This window comes from Ambystoma mexicanum, chromosome 1p (assembly GCF_040938575.1).
Source record: "Ambystoma mexicanum isolate Mex_15411 chromosome 1p, UKY_AmexF1_1, whole genome shotgun sequence".
Taxonomy (NCBI): domain Eukaryota; kingdom Metazoa; phylum Chordata; class Amphibia; order Caudata; family Ambystomatidae; genus Ambystoma; species Ambystoma mexicanum.
The window spans coordinates 1,183,591,752-1,183,609,460 of NC_090921.1; positions in this window are offsets into that span (position 1 = coordinate 1,183,591,752).

Here is a 17,709-nt window from a genome sequence, read left to right on the forward strand (position 1 = left end):
TGCTGTACCTCCTGGTGAAGAAGATCGGGAGTCATTGGCAACCTGATCGGCGGAAACACCGACAGGTGTTGAAGTTCTGAAAACCAAAACCTGGACAGCCACCACAGAGCTATGAGTAGAAGGGAAAAGTTCACCGAGTTCTTCAGCTTGTAAATTGTTCGGTGAACTAGAGGCAGAGGTGGGAAGGTGTAAGCTCTCATGTTGTGCCATGGGATCTCAAGAGCATCCCCCAGAGAGGAGGCTCCCAGCCCCCCTCTGGAGGCATACTGAGGAAGCTTCTTGTTTACCGCCGTAGCGAAGAGGTCCACCTCCGGTGTGCCCCAACGCATGAAAATCCATGAGAGAACCTCCACCTTCAACTCCCACTCGTAGCTGACCACTGTCCACCTGCTGAGGGCATCCACTGTGACATTCAGCTGGCCTGGGATGTGCACTGCAAGCAGCCAAACACCATGAAGCCCACTCCCAAATCTGGATGGACAGATCCACAAGAGGGGGGACTTGGTTCCCCTTGCTTGTTGATGTAATACATCGACACCAAATTGTCCGTGCGTATGCGGACCACCTTGTTGGCTATGACCGGTCGGAACGCCCTGAGTGCTAGGAAGATCGGCAGAAGCTCTAAATGATTTATGTCGTGGAGCCTGTCCTGAGGCGACCAGAGATCTGAGACCTGAAGAGGATCTAACGTCGCACCCCACCCCAGGAGAGAGGAGTCCGTCGTAATCGTCACCATAGGGGCTGGGTCCTGAAACCCGGCACCCACTGACAGGTTGCTGAGAGATGACCACCATTCCAGGTCCACTCTCATGGAAGCCGGAATCATTATCAGCTTTGAGTCCGGGTCCACAGCCTGACGCTAAGAACTCCGAAGAGCCATCTGAGTCCGCCTCATCATGAGGCGACCAAGAGGAAGAGCCAACACGCACGAGGCCATGAGGGCCAGAAGCCTCTGGAACCCCCAGGCCGACATGCTCTCCGACTGCGCAAACATCTGACACTTGGCTAACAGATCCGCCATTCTGTCGCCGGTCAGGTACACTCTGCAGTGGATTGTGTTCCAGTGAAAACCCAGGAAAATCAAGTCCTGCGAGACCGTCATGGAAGATTTCCGCCAGTTCACCGACAGCCCAAGATGGAACAGTAGCTGAAGGAGAGACTGAAGATTGCCCGCTGCTTTCAACAGGCAAGTACTGCGTAAAAGCCAGTTGTCCAAATACGGATATACATGGATACTCTGCAAACGAAGATAGGCCGCAATCACCGACATCACCTTCGTGAAGACATGCGGTGCAGAGCTGAGGCCGAAAGGAAGCACTCAAAACTGGCAGTGCTCCTCTCCCAAAGAGAAACAGAGATAGCTCCTGTGTGGATTCCAAATCAGGATATGCATGTACGCATCCTGAAGATCCACCACACTGAGCCAATCGCCCCTCTGCAAAGAGGAACATATCTGGCTGGGCGTGATCATCTTGAATTTCTCTTGGGGTAGGAAAAGATTGAACTGGGAAATGTCTAGGATGGTGTGCAGGCCAGCCTGGTTGGGTTTGGGCACCGTAAACAGCCGGGAGTAGAAGCCCTCCGCTTGTTCCCCTGAGGGGAACGGGTTCCACAGCTCTATGGTCCAGAAGTTTCTGAACCTCGGCTTTGAGGGAGGGCGAGCCCGACAGCTGAAAAGGAGGGTTGAAGGGTGGGGTAGGGGGTAGGGGTAATCGGAAGCCCGCCCGAGCGACTGACAAGACCCATCTGTCTTCGGTGATCATCTGCCACGCCTCCCAATGAGACGCAAGGACAGAGAACCCTCATTTTGTAGGTTTTTCGGTGGTGTTGCCACCTGAACCTGAGGAGGAAGCTGAGGAGCGGGTAAAAAAAATGAGTCTGTTGTTGCCTGCGGTAGTTATTCCCCAAAGGGGTATCCACTCTGCGAGATTTCCGGTCTAGGAAGTCCCTAAAGGCAGAGGAGGGTCAGCTTTGCACCAACGGTCTCTGGGTTTTGAAAGGGGTCTTAACAAGGACCGACAAGGACTTAGCTGTCTGTGTGCTATCCTTCGTCTTGGTGAGTTCTACATCTGTTGAAGAATGAAAGAGCTCCTTACCATCGAACGGAAGGTCCAACACCTTGTCCTGCACTTCTTTTGAGAATTTGGTGGCATGCAGCCACGCCTGTCGTGAGGTATCAAACCCCAGCATAAGGCCCCGAGCCGAGGTGTCTACGTGATGATCCGCAGCCTCCAGGAGATCCTGGGCCAAGACCCTGGCATCAGATAATCCCACTTTAAAGTCTTCCAGCTTCTCGGCCGGGATGAACTCCTCAAACTCTGACAGACCTTTCCACATCCGCATATTAGCCCCTGCTAACACCAGTTCGGCATTGGCCTGCCTGAGCTGCAAGGCCGAGTTGGTGAAAATCTTTCTCCCAAGGGAGTCAAGGAGCTTATCCTCCTTTCCCAAAACCTGAGTAGCAGTCGTGGAAGAGGATGCTGCAGGCCTGGACTGCAAAGTGCCCGCAGCCACCACTGTGGAGGAGGGGGGCGGACAAGACAACAGGGCCACCTCTCCCGAAGAGTGCAGCCTGTATCGTGTGTCAATTTTCTTATTGAGGAAAAGTCCAGAGTGTGCCTTTTCCCAGACCCTGTGGACCTTGGCCAGAACGTCCTTCTGCAAGAACTGGCCGGTATGCTCCAAAGGAGACAGGGTGAACACCCCAGAAAGCAAGCCCCCCTGCGGAGCGGGTGCCTCGGGCACCGGAACATCCAAAAAGCACATCATGTCCATTACCCGGTCATGAAAAGCTCTAATAGAGCAGGGAAGGTCCTCGTTGTCCTGATCACCTTGCGCGTCATCCGACAGATCAGTATCCTGCTGAGCTGTGTCAGGCGCTGCCTTGTCCACGGGGGACAATGGGGGCAAAGGCCGAAGAGTGGGGGAAGGCACTGTAGGCAAGAGAGGCGCCGGCGGAACCACCGGAGGAACGGGTGGAGCCGGGGCGCGGGTGGACATATTTCCCTAAAAAGCCCTTTGAAATATTCCCTCATGGGGTTGGTACACATGAGCGTTTGAAATTTGCCGAAAAAGGCATCCTCCGGGACTGTTTTGGAACCAGAGGATGCCTCTCATGAGGAGGATAATTCCAGGGACATAACGGGGAGGGGTGCCACACCGGCCCCTCCACCGACATGTCCACATACATCAAAGGTGCCGACCCTGCAGGCAACGGAACATTGTGCGAAAGGGGCATCCGGGCATTCCAATCATAAACTGGCCGATAAGGATGCGCAAAAGGAACTTTATGTTCACCCATGCAAAAAAGCCCTGCACCTGAGGCCAATGGCGTAGTTGTAGGGGTAGCACCCAAAATGGCTGCCGCGGTGGTGGTGGGAACGGGCGCCATTTTGTCATCACCTGAGGGGAACTGCGGCACATGAGGAAGTGAGGCAGGGTCCCCGTGGATGGATCAGGGGTCTAAATTTGAGCCTTATCATAAGGAACCTCGGCAGAGCCGGTACTGTGAGGCCTGGAATGTTTCTGCGACATATCAACTGCCAAATTAGCCTTCCCAAGAAGGACCTCGGCACTGCCGGTTAAAGAAGAACTTTCCTTCTTTGCCCCCTCAACAGATCTGGTGTCGCCGCAAGAGTGGGAACGGTGAGAAACAACCTTCACCGATAAGGCCTTGTCAGGCCTCTCAGAAATGTTGGTAGCTTTAGCCTCTGTACGAGGGACCTCGGACCAAGGTCCGGTAACAGCCTTATTCGCACGGGCCTCGAAAATCCGTTTGGTGACACCAAGCCCAACCAAGGACTCGGGGCACAACCCGGTCTTATTCTTGAGGGAAGCCGATAGAGAGGCCTCAGAGCGAGCTCCGGTACCCCACGACTCAGTAGAACTGGGTCTACAAACAGCCCCCACAGGAGGGGCCTCAGAGCATGCTCCGGTATCCACAGGCCCCTTACGGAGACCCTCGGAGAAAACTCTGGTACAATTATTAGGCCCAACAGGCACCTCAGGGCAATCCCCGGTGACAGAGCGATCAACGCCCCTCCCAGCCCGGGAGGAACCCGGGAAGGTATCCCCTGGCCAGGGTGCTCTGAAAAGTAAAGAACTTACTGGGTGTTTCTTCTTTTCGTCGATGAACACCTGAAAATGAGAAGGAGGAGTTCATCGGAACACCTCCTCCCACTGCTCCAACGGACGTTGAATTGCCCGAACCGAAAGGGAGTCGCAGTAAAAACAGGAGTCCCAACGGTGATCTGGCCCCAAAAACTCTAAACAAAGAGGATGGGGATCCGCCCTCGCGAAGCGCCGGTGACACGATGAACAATCTGGAAAGTCTTGTTTGAACGACATAGACAGACTAGTACACAATCGCTAGCGAGAGCCAGAGAGGAAAAAAGGGAAGAGAATCTTCTGCGGATGCAAGTGTGTCCAGTCCCGAACGAGCGGAGAAAAGGACTGATGGGCGATGCACGGGCAGAGCGAAGGTGGGCGGCGTTATGGCCGCGTGCCGGGCCCCACGCAAGAAAGAGAGGAAAGGCACATTTTTGAAACATTTTTTGGATGCTTTTTACAAAGTGCTCCGCTCCCATCCCACAGGACGGAGAGATGTCCATAAGTATGGAGGAAAGGGGACGGGACATAGGAGTAAGCAAATTTGACCAGAGGAGGGGTCGTGGCATGCAGTTTGGGTGGACTGGTTGGTCCCACCAGCTCAAGGGAAGAAGTTTCCTGGAGGATCTTCTCTGTCATTGGATTCTGGACATTCGGACCTGCAGCAGGGCTTCACCGGGCGGTTCAGTCATTGTAGGGGTCCTCTTCATCCAGTTCCTCGTTGGTTCTTTCGTTCCAGTGGCGACTCTGCTCCTCCAGTCCCAGAGACCTGCTTTTTATGCAGTTTTCCCCCATTCATACAGCCTGGCTGTCAATCACACAGCTGGGTGGCTGGCCTGGCAAGGCCAGTCCCCTTAGCCAATCAGTCAGGGTGCGACTTGGGTTGCCAAGGGAACCCATGGCAGGGGTCCTAAAACCCCTCCCTCACATCCTGCCTACCCAGACTCTCAGGCACCTAAAGGAGGGCTTCTGTGTGGAAGCCCGTGAAAAAGCGATGAACAAAGGGACCAAACCTGGATTGGCGCGCAGAGTAAAATACGAGAAAGACTTTAACAAAAAGAAATGGCGAATAAACCCGGCCGAAGCCAAAATAAAATGTATTTGGTCAAGAGGGTTTATGTTTGAGGCTAATATAATAGCCTAAAACATTACCACGTTAATGTAAGATAATCGCGGTAGAAAAGTTAGGGTAGATACCACTGCTGCCACCAGCCAAGTCTTAATGTAAAGGGAGCAAAACAATGCCCCAAGAGGTACAGACAAAAAGGGATAAGAATTAACCCTTTCCAATACTCCATGGAAGATGGGGTGTACTGGGTCTGTGGTTTAAAGTGATTAAGGTAAAGTTAATGGCAACTTTACCCTTTTTCTGGGGACTGTAGTCAGCCCCAGAAAATGGAGTAGGTGGGAAGTCTAAAAGACAACCCAGTGTCACTGCACTGAAGGTGCTGTGTAACACACATGAAAAATATGGTGCCCTAGAGTAGGTGAGGCTGCAGTGCCCAAGATCACACTAAAAGTAGAAACACATATAGCAAAACACATGTAAGAGTGGTAAAAAAAGGCTCACACTCTTACCAGGTGAAAAAAATAAATCCTAGAAATCCAGCAAAGCTGCTGAGGGACTCAGTAGGTAAGGGAAATCAACCATTTATGAGAATTCTCCCTAACTGTGCTCTCCTGCGTTGTCCCTGGGCGCAAAGTCTTAGCGCATGGTTGGGGGGGCGGGTTTCCTTACCATCACTTTTCCTCCCTTCGAGGGCTGTGTTCGGCCTTCCAATCGTCCCTTCCTTTCACGGCGGCTGGCAGATGATTCCCTTCCTTCTGCTGGGCACCGACGCTGCTTACTCACGTCTTTCCTGATTGGATTTTGACTACCATTGCCAGGTTGCACGTGTGTTCGGGCTGCATGCTGCTTCCTCACTGTGCCACAGGGACATCTGATGGGTACCATTGCTTGTTTCTTTCTGGAACTGCTCCGGGTCTCCTTCTGGGCTCTCGTTTGTTGTCAGCCCTCCCCCTGTCTGCTGGGTGTGAACCCGCCTTCCATGTCTCTTCCCGGACTTGTCCGGGTTGTCACTGGGCCCTCCTCTGCTGCAGGTATTACGACTCGCTCCTTCCTCACCACTGCAAGTCGCCCCACCTGTCCTGCGGCACTGCGGCACGGTATGGGTGCGGCGGCCTCGTCGCCAGTTGTTGGCCTCTAGAGTAGGCCTCGTACTCTCATGCCACACGCATTCACAAATTCTCAGACACCGAGATTAGGTCAACCTTCTCTTTATTCTTTCAACTCGTAACCGGACTTCCCTTCCCTGTCCCTCCCCTTCCGCCCTCCTCCTGCTCCCTCCCGCCCTGGTGGGCCCTGCTCCTTAAAGGGGCCGCTTTGCTTTATTCATCTGTAACACCTTGTACTTAATGTTATTGCACATGCACAATCTGAATTGTCACAAGACCTAGTAGGAAGGTTTTTGTTTGCTTCTTTTCAGCCATGTACATTTTGTTATTGCACTTGCACGATCTGAATTTTCACTAGGCTTAGTAGGACTGATTTTGTTTGTTTTTCTTCATCCCTGTCCCCCCCACACCTTTTTGCATTGCTGCACCTTGAAACAGCCATTGCTGTATAGGCACATTAAGTTAAATCCTATACATAGAAAATAAAATAAATTATAGGTGTCGCAAGCAACAACTAATAGTCGAAACTAAAAAGAAGGAAGAGTGATGTGCCCCCACGCCCTTATGCTGTGGTTCATCTGACAGTCCTAGATCCTGTTCACCGCCTCTTCATTACTGATATCACTTTAGGAAATCCACCAGCAGCCTATTCTGACCTTACACTAAAGCAGGGCTATGTTAATACATTTGTCCATAGTATATGGTTTTCCTTCTGCTATGAAAGGCTCATTAACTACAGCCAAGCAGTGAGGTTCATTCACCCCTCTACGAAAACAACGCCAGTTTGATTTGGACCTGAACTTCCTGTTGGGATGAAACGTGCTCTACCTGCTGGCCATCCCATCACCTTGGGAGGTGAGTCTAGCAGTGTGTTGTACAATATTATCAGGAGGGGCAACACAGGTTGGAGGAGTGGATTTGGTTGGGGCAGGTCGAATGCTAATAGGTATCTCCTTCTCATGAGCTCTAGGCCTCACACTGCCTTTCTTCATAGAATCGGGTGCCGTCTAGACCGAGCTCCGTATTTCCTACATTTGTACTACCTCCGATCCCCAACAACACAGCCTCACAACCCCCTGTTCCTGACTGAGTTGCAAATGTCACCTAATTGGCAGCAAAATAAAGTCCTCAACTGTGTCAAGATGTTCAGATGCAGGTCGAGTAATTAAACGCCAAAAGACACTGCTGGGATATGAATTAATCGTGCCATCTGACAATTCTCTTCAGTTAGAGCTACCATGGAGGAACCTGCAGCTCCATCATCTTCGTCCTCCATTTTCTGAGTGGAGGCTGGGCAATGCACACATAGCCTTAATTATTTCTAGAATCTCCTTAGTAATCATAGACGTCACATTTTTGGAGGAGCTTTTACAATACAGCAACATGGGGCTGACAGGAAGGAGGGGAAGTTCAACTTGAGTTATCGCATAGATCCACTTTAGGAGAAAACATAATGAAAGCTAGGGGAAAAGATATAGCTGCAAATCGAGGTCCTATCCTAAGGGACCCTGTAAATATCTACCACAGTCTCTACTTGGGGACTCTGAACGACATCAATTTGGTCAAGCTCCTCTGCTTTTTGCTCAATAGCCAAGCTTAAAATACTACTCTGTAACCTTTAGCTGCTGGTCCTCAAAGGTCTCAAGGGCCTGCAGATGTGATGCAACATCCTCTACACTCTAAGTTGCTAAGTAAGCCTAGAATGTCCTGATGGAACAGGTGAGGTAATTTGGGCAGTAACACCATTCATGGATGGTTCAATCAGGAGCATGAAAGGACCTGAGGTCCTTTCCACAGGTGTCTGTTATTTCATCTTTATGTATTTCTTAGGCTGAACCTTAGGCCTGGGCAACATTCCCTTCATCCTTGCATGGTGGGCTCTCTCCTCATGGTTAACTGCCCCATCTACTCATGTCTATCAGGCGGCGGACATTCAATGAAGACAACAATAGAAATAGTGTGATAAATTGACAGACACAAAAGGACAGCCAAGAGAGAGAGACAGATTTATTTAGTTTATTTTATTGAACATTTGTAAGGCACTTTATTCAAAAGAATTGTGCTTCAAAGTGCCACAAGGCTAAATGGGAATAGAACAAAACTAGTAATCAAAGTGGCATAAAAAACAACAGTAAAATATATACAGTCATGATCCTGGACAAGAGAGGAAATGTTGTCCTTAATGCTGTTGGAGGAGCAGGGGAGCACCTGTTAGGAGGAGGCCTTCATAGAGCGGACCACTTTAGAGAGCTCATCTGGTGCTATGGGCAGGAAGGAAGAGAGTGAGGGGTGGAGAGGGACCAAGGTGGGCAGGGTAGCAGGCGTGGAAGAAGAGATGGTGTGGAGCAGAGTTGGCATACAGTGTCCTGGGTTTTGGATGTGAAGTGGGAGGCCAGGTAGTTCAGAGAGCCTGGGGAGGAAGGGGACAGGTGGAGACTGAAAGTGGATTGGCGATTTCCTTGCAGAAGCTCGGCCGTGTTGTTAGTGACTCCAAAAGTGCGGGCTTGGATGACGGACCGCTTCTTGGAGCAGATAGAGAAGCGATATTGCCTTTGGAGCAGATGGCAGACCAGTTTGTCAGAGGATGCGCCCATGGTCAAGAGGGAAATAAATAACCAAGGCTCCCCTCCGACAGCCTTGCATAGCATAATACAATACATAATAATATGTGTAATATAGATGGCACCTCACTGCAAATACATAAGAATGTGTAACATATGGTACCTAAAAAAGGCAGAAGGGGCCTGAGCCCAATAAGCAGCACAATAGTGGGATCCTCTCCATGCAGACAGCAGGACCTTAGGTTCTCAGTCTCTTCCTAATCCAACAAGGATGAAGTACAGACAAATAGTAGGACAGTGGTGGAGCCAGAGGTCTTCACAGCAGGAATCCACTTGGATCCACTCAAAGATCCCAGTCCGCAATGGTGCGTCTCAAGCACATAGGGAAGTTGTGCTGGGCTGCTACACACATCATGTAAACCACAAGGGCTAAAACACAAGTGAACTGTGAGAGCAACCGCTTTTAGAGCTGTCAATCAGTACAGTCCAGCAGGGGGACTGCGTTATTGCATGTTGTGTGTTACTTTACCCTCTGCCATGCCCACTTCGGCACTACATCAAATCCTGAGTTAATCCATGAAAAATTAAAGGAAATACAATTAAAAACAGTTCACTTCAATGAAGTTTAGTCTGCATGCAGGCTCTAGCAAATGTCATGGTGACACCAGAAGTGCAGACAACAGGTTGTTTGTTTCAAGCGACTTCTGATGACATTTTCCTATTGAAAGACTAATAACATCAAAAGTTACCTGCAATAAGAAAATTGTGCACACATTTTTGCAGAAGTACTGCAGTCTGCGTTTCATTATTTTCAACTAAATATGGGACAGTAGTGGGGGGCATTAAAATGTAAAGTAAAATGCTGAGGTAACATTTTCAGGAATGTGAAATGTAAACTGGGATAACAACAGGTACTGCTGTGTATATATTAGGTAACACACACTGACAAAGCCAATAGCAAGGACTGCTGTTTGGTGAACACACTTAGAAAGATGAGAGAAATATCTATGGAAAAGCAGGCAGAGCATTGACATTGGAAGCATCAGGGGTGCATGTTAGATTGAGAATGTGATTATTGAAGAATGAGTAAGGGAAGATGTCTGAATGATTGATTATGAGGATAGATGAATGGGTATGGCTAAGGTATTGGAGGAATTAATGAATTAAAGATGAATGAAAGTTTAAGAATGTAACATTTTCTATGAATGGATAAATGCAGAAGTGTCACATGGATCAATAGAGAATGGGTAAGCAATGCAAAGGTAATACTGGGCGAATATTTTGTGTAAACAGCATTGCGAAGCCCAGCGCCAGGCCATATTAGGTGACCTGATTACCATGCAATAACTTAAAAAAATGATTGCATGTGACAGGATGCATTAAGGTCTTCCAGCAAAAACCTCATGTCCCTGTTTCCACAGCTTCAATCTGTGGGTGGACTGATGAGTGCACTTCAGCGGCCTACTCTACTAACACCCAGTCATAGGATATAAATAGTTGATAGTGTTGCATCCTACCTAAACGGAGGCATAGACCGCTTTTGGTGCTGGGTGGTGGGTGGCACCTGTCCTGTTGGAGCAAAGGCATTCTAAAACATTCAAGAACAGTGGTGAGTGGGGAACATTCTCGGTGTAGAGGCATTAATATTACACTGAATTGGCATGAGGGGTAGAGCACAGCAAGGTAGGCCTGAGTAATGTAGGGAGGATCAGATTTTTTTCAAAAAATGTAGAATGGGTTGAAATAGTGCATTTACCAGCACAATTGATTAGAAACATGTGGTAAAATTTCATGCAATTTACAATCAATTCTCCAAGAGAACACATGAGAAAATGCAATAGATGTGAGGTCACCAACAGTACACGGGAGTATTTTCATGATACTACATCCACAATGTATGGCAGGATTTCCACTGTAAGCCACTTTAATGATGTGACATCCAAAATACATGGCAGCGTTACTAGTATAAATTACTTTCACAAAGATGCACCAACATTATAAGGCAACATTGCCACTGTATCTCTTCCATGCAGCACCAGCTATAAAATAAGGAAGCACTAGCAGGCAAAACATTTTTGTGAAGCTTCAACCAGAGTATATGGCAGCATTCTCTCTTTAATTCACTTTCAAGATATCGTGCCTACTATATGTGCCAGTGTTCCCACTGTAACACACTTTCATGAAGCTGCACCACACATGTATGACATCATTCCCTCTGTGAATCACTTTCATGATTATGCAGCACATAATATGGCAGCAACTCCTCTGTAAATAACTTTTATAATGACTCGACTGCAATATATGCCAGCATTAGTGAAATTAATCACTTTCATGAAGCTGCACCTTCAATATGTCACAGCTTTGGAAGGGCAAAATTGTTGCACTGTGTTGCACCCACAGCATATGCCAGCATTCCCTCTGCAAATCACTTCTGTGATGCTTCCCCGGCAAACTATGCAAGCAGTATCTGGGAAAATCAATTCCATGAAGCTGCCCCTGGAGAATATGTCAGCAATCATAATGTTAATTAATTTGATGATATTGCGCTCACAATATATACCACTGTACATCACTTTCATCATGCTGGCACAGACATACACAAACACAAACACACACACACAAACATACAGTCAGTCCCAGTCACACATACTGTCACAAGTGTGCTGATTGGACACAGACAAAATTAGTAAGGCTTTTGATAATCAAAGGCTTTTATTTTGTAAACAACAAAACAGTTTGCAAGGTAAGTGCCTTTAGGGATTTATTAATTAAGCAATATGACCCTAGCGGCGGGGGCATTACCGACTCAGGTAATGCCCCGGGGCCCATAGTTATAGGCCCAAGCAAAGCGATTTGTTAATGCCTCCGCCGCAAAGGTCATATTGCTTTTAGTACCCTGCCCCACAAGATTTGCATGACCGGGGCACTAAAAGCATTTTTTTCTGTCCCGAAACAGGACAGAAAAAAAAAAACGACTAAGAAAATGGCCACCAGGAAAGGGAAAACGGAGTCTATTTTCTCTTTCCATGGCGGCCATTGTTGGGTGCGGACACTCTGGAAATGGAAGTGTTCCCAGCGCGTCTGTTCCTGAATAAAAAGGAGAAGACGGTAAGTGGGGTTCGGAGGGAGGAAGGGAATACATAAACAAATACATAAATAAAAACCTACCTGTGTCCCCGGCTAGGGATGATGGAAGCCTCCAGCCATATGGAGGCACGCAGCGGGGATGGCCCCGCTCCGAGCCTCCACACGGCTGGATGCTGCCATCGTCCCCCACCGGGGACAAATGAGGCAGAAGGTAAGTGGGGTGGGGAGGGCAGGGAGGAGGGAGGAAAGGGAAAACAACAAAAAAAGCCTTATCTGAGTCCCCGGCAGGGGGTGAAGGCAGCCTCTCAGCCGTGGGGAGGCTTCGAGCCTTCTCATTGGCTGAGGGGCTGCCATGCCCCCCGCCGGGAACAATAGTCATGGAATCCCAGCTGATGGATTCTGTTACGCTCACCTGGTCTCTGCGGAGGCGTTGGGGCACAGTTGCAGCCCTCCCGGGGGGTGAGGTCACTTGGGTCCGACTTCGCCCTTTGTGCTTATGTGGTGACTGGTGGAAATAGGTGATGGTGCTCAGGACTGCTCCTGCGTGGAGAATAGGTGGCGTGAACATGCCAGCTTGTGCACCTGATCCCATTCCAGACCCCTTTTATCCAAACCGTGGTACCCGTGGGAAATATGATCTGGACCGAGTTCCTTCACTGGTCCCTTGCACGTTGTAGGCCAGTCCTGCGGTGACTAAGCCACTATACTTCAGGTAAGTGTTCCTGTTTGTCTTTCCTTGTCTGTTTTTGTTGTATTGTAAAGTTTGTTGTCTTGTATTGCAGTCTGTTCCACTTTTGATGTTTGCTCTTTTGCTGTCTTCCCTTGCAGGTGATGTTGCCGGCCTGGCAGAAGCTGCGGAGCTCGAGGCAGCAGCCGGAGGGAATGAGGAACGAAGCGGCAGTGGTACAGTAGCTGGTAAATTATGAACTAGGCGGCGCGTGGGGTTCAAATGCAGCACGGGCCTAGGACGGATATTCTAACCTTGTGTTTCTTCTTCTTCACAGGGTCTGAGTTCGTGGATGCGGAGTGCAGTGCTGCGGCGTCGGGATCAAGATCACTGGATGTCAGGAGATGAGTCTGCAGATGAAGCGATGAAGCACCTGTTTTCTGGAGGTGAGTATGCAGGAGAATGCCTGGTTTCAAAGGTAAGTAAACTGGTCCAAGCGGCGGTGAGCGCCTACGTTGCACGCGAGTGCACAGTAACGCGAAGCACCGGCCTTAAGGATGGAGCGGCTTATATAGCTGAGCTTCTGAAGCCATGCCCACCAGGTTCAGCCTGCCTGCCAGACCCGATGATTCAGCACATGAGGATGTTCTCTGGAATAAAGGCTTTCTGCTCCTGGAAAGTTGTTGTAAAATTAAAGCACTCCTGCACTGAAATGAATTAAAAGCACTCCTGCACTGAAATAAAGTGTTCCTGCTCATATAGATTTTAGTTGATCCAAGAGCTCGGGGATAAGCGGTAACGGGTACTGTTTTTTTACCGTGATCTAGTTAAGTGCTCTGTACTCAATGCAAGTTCTCAGGTCTCCCTCCTTTTTAGGCACAAAAAAGAGGGGCGAGGATGCAGGAGACTTAGACGGACGAATGGAGCCATTTGCCAGATACTGATCAAGGTAGGTTTTTAGATGCTGGTTTTCCTGTTCTGTTACGGTGTAAATCCGGCTGCAGGGAACTTGAGCTCCAGGTACCAGATCAATTTGGCAGTCATACGGTCTGTGCTGAGGTAGCGAGTTTGCTTGCTCTTTTTGAAAGACATCTTGGTAATCCAGGTATTCAGGTGGTAGTGAACTGGTGAGGCCCAGTATGGTTTCTTTCTTCGTCGAACCTGGGTTGGTAAAACCTTTTAATGAGAATCCCTTGCTATAACAGGTGTCGGCACAGTCTGGGGAAAGGTCAGAAATCGTTTACGCCAGTCAATTCTGGGATTGTGGGTCTCCAGCCAGGGCATTCCCAATATCATCTGGAACTGAGAAGCGCCAATGAGATCGAAGGGGATATCCTCTTGGTGACTGTCCTGACACATAAGTATGACCTTCTTGGTATAAAGCATCACTGGGCCGGATGATAGCTGAGATCCATCAACTGCTGTGATGTTTTCCGAAACCTGCTTCTGTCGGAGAGGAAGGCCTATCCGGGTAGCCAGATCTTGGTCCATATAATTTTCCACAGCCCCTCTGTCAATGTATGCCTCCAAGGCATGTATTTTAATGGGTTGCTTGTGGTTTACCAGGAGCACAGAGATGACTAGATGTGAGGTCTGTATAGGTTCCTTTTCACCGGTCGGCAGGTGGACCCCTACGCTTGCCAGGTGTTGGAGTTTCCTGAGTCCTGTTCTTCTTCTTCACCCTTGTCCGTTGCTCCAACTGCTTTCCTGGGTGGTTTCACCAGGCATTCTCGGGGATAGTGACATGCCTTACCACAGTACAAACAAAGCTGCTGCTGTCTCCTTTTCTCCCTTTCTGCCTTGGTGAGTGGGCTCTGCAAGCCTACAATTTGCATTGGCTCGGACTGATCGTGTGATTTGGTTTGATTCTCACGGGGTGGCACGTAGACCGGCCACCCCTCGGCCTTGGCCCGATCCATCTTCAGATCCTGCAATCTGTGATCGAGCTGCACTGTCAGGTCGATGTATTCAGCACATCTTTCCGGGGGATTTACTACTTGGGCTAATACATCCTTAAGTTCCCCTCGCAATCCTCGGCAAAAGAGTGTAGTTCTTTTCTCCTCTGGTCAGTTAGTTTGTGCTATCAGATGATTGAAGGAAGTGATATATGTTAGTAAGTCTTGATTACCCTGCCGTAGTGATAACAGTTCATTGTCCAGAGCCTGCCCTTGAGTATGCCATGCAAATAGTTTCTCCATTTCACGCTGTAAACCTCTGAAGTCTCGAAGCAAAGGATCATCCTGGTTTACCAAGGGTATTGACCAGTCTGCTGCACTATCTCCTAAATATGAGAGTACAAATGCCACTCTCGCTTGATCGTTGGGGAATGCCCCAGGTCTGCGCAAGAAATATAGGCGACATTGATTCATAAAGATGGCATACTTATTCGGATGGCCTGTGAAGTGTTCTGGTGGGGCCAGGGGAACCCCCCCTGGAAGAACCACCTGTACTGGCGTGGGCTGTGGAGGCACGGCAGGAGGGGCATACCCCGGCAGTGGGACCTGGCCTGCCTGTGGCTGGAACATTTGCCTTTCTAGTTAATCAGTCCACTCCCGGTTCACAATTATATCCCTCCTTAGGGCATTGGTTTCCTGTCTTGAGGCATGAACTTCAGCCCGTAACTCTCCCAGTAATCGGGCCAACTGGTCCGTTTCAGAAGTTTCCATTATGCCCAGGCAGAGATTTGAAGTGGCTTTGCATTCTGTTACGGTCACCTGGATTCTGCGGGTGCATTGGGGCACAGTTGCAGCCCTCCCGGGGGTGAGTCCAACCAGGTCCCCTGTGTTTATGGGTCCCAAAGGGACATAAGTGAGTCACGTGACCCATTGCCCCCATCACTAGTTGGTGTGGTTTTTGTGTTCTGGGGCCTGTGGCCATGACAGGCAATGCCTCGGCGAGGGCCAATCAGAATGGTTGTTTCATTCTGATTGCGCTCTCGCCGGGTACTAATACAAAATACAGGGAGGAGAATCAAGGAAGGCTTCTCTTTGACTTCAAGCAAGACTAGGTTACAGTATAACTAAATGTGGGCAGATAGCACGTATACGGTTCTCTGAATGCTGATTTATTCACCTGTTTTGGAGATATTTTTCGCATTGGGCAGTAGTAATAAAGAAACTTAAATGTCCAGTTCAAAGATGACTAGGGCTTGCTTGCTCCCCCCATCAGACTTCCCATTTCCCTCCAAAGGAATGATCAAGTCATTATTCAATAAAGATAAGACAAGCCCCTTACATGTGTCTCTGTTTAGCTGAATAATATCTGTTGCAGGTTTCGAGGAATTACCAACCCACATTAGTGAGCCTTGTTTCTCTGGGTCATCCTTCAGCCGGGCCTGTTCTCCAGCACCTGGCACACACATAGAGCATCCGACAACCAGTTCAGACAGCTGCCAAATTTCTTCAGCAGCAAATACTTCTTTCTGGTCTTCTGATCCAGGTTGGGGCAATGGTCAGTCCACTGTTCTCCTCACATATTGCAGTGAATTTTCAGAGATGCCACTTTCACCTGGCAGGGTCTTACACAGGCTCCCTGGCCCTCAGTGATGTTGCACAGACTTCGTCCTCCACCCACCACTAATATCTGCCCTGGATCAGTTTGACCTGCTGTAACTGACCTATTCACTAGGGTTAAGTGTTTACATGGTCTCCACTCTTCTCATATTTAATGTGAGTATTTCTGGGGGGCGTGGCCAGCTGGCATGCAGAGCAGACGTGGCTTACTGAGCTATCCTACTTGATCCGACAAACAGATCCTGCACGTAGTGAATAAGGTAATAATTTGGAAAATAAACAGCTACTGAGGGAATACCAGATCACACAACAAATATCACCTCACTTCAGATCCAGAAAAGAGTTTATTCTGGCCGAATATGATTGAGCAGGGCGCGAAGAGGAGCCCACAAATGGCACGGAATGGCGCCGAAGACGAGAAGCAGTGAAACTCGGGCACGCTGTCACCTGCAAGCCGTAGCCCAGCAGACCTGCCCGAAGAGCAGCAGGCTGCCAACCCACGATATTAAACCCCCCTGGTCGAGGGAGTGAACGGTAAGGGCATTGCAGCGTAGTGCAAGGCTCCGACGGCACCAGTGAGGAGTGCTGGAATAATTGCCACGGCTCGGCGGCTTAGAACACAGCCGGACGCAGCTGAGAGATCCCAGCCCCACCACAAGACACTGTGAAGCCCCTGGTCCCCCAGCGAGACATAGCGCACTGAACTACGGTAGAGGGGGCCAGCGATCAATACTTCCCCAATTCCCCCGTGCCAGCGCATGCTGCAGCTGCGGTCCCGAATACAAGCATTATAGGAATACAACTCAGACAAGCTCTGTCAACCCCGATCCTAACAGAGAAGAGCTTCCCGCTGATCCTACAAACGCAATCAGCCGGGCATCGTGCTGCCTGACACCTAACAGACTTCCACACATATCGAGTGTCAGGCACTGCTGTGCCACACAAGCCAAATCACAGTGGGACACAGACACAAAGCTGCAACAACCTCAGGCCACAGCTGCAGAAGCTCTGCAGAGGCAAAAGCCTGAACAGCAGTTGGGCAGCCACATCCCTCTCCAGCCCAGGCAATCAACACGGGTGCATTCACAACACAGCAGGGGGGCAGCCAACAGTAACCAAGAAACTAGCCACCACAGGCTTCTACAAAAGGCAACCTACAGCTAAGAGAATAAGGTGCCACAGCAAACATAGCCCAGCCAAGCAGGGCATGCAAGTACCTTCAGCACCACTCTCTAGTTACGGCCAGATTAGCCGCTGTAAGAAGACAACAGCTTGCACACCAGCAAACTACTGAAGCCCCCCCTAGACTAACTAGGCAGTGTCAGTGCAGCCACCATACTCAGCAGGACAAGGCAACCCCAACAATCAAGAAAGAAGCCACCACAAGCACCCATTGACTGAAACCTGCTGCTGCAAGGAACAAGGCGCTGTGGCGGCCCCCACATGAGATACAATACTGGACGAGAAATGAAAAAACCCAGAGACATTAATGCTCCAACTAGCAAAAGACAACTCTCCCTAAAAGACGCGCGCTCCACAAGCCAAGACGCTCATAAACCTAGGAGGGTCATGACAACACAGCCAAGACACGCTCCAGAAA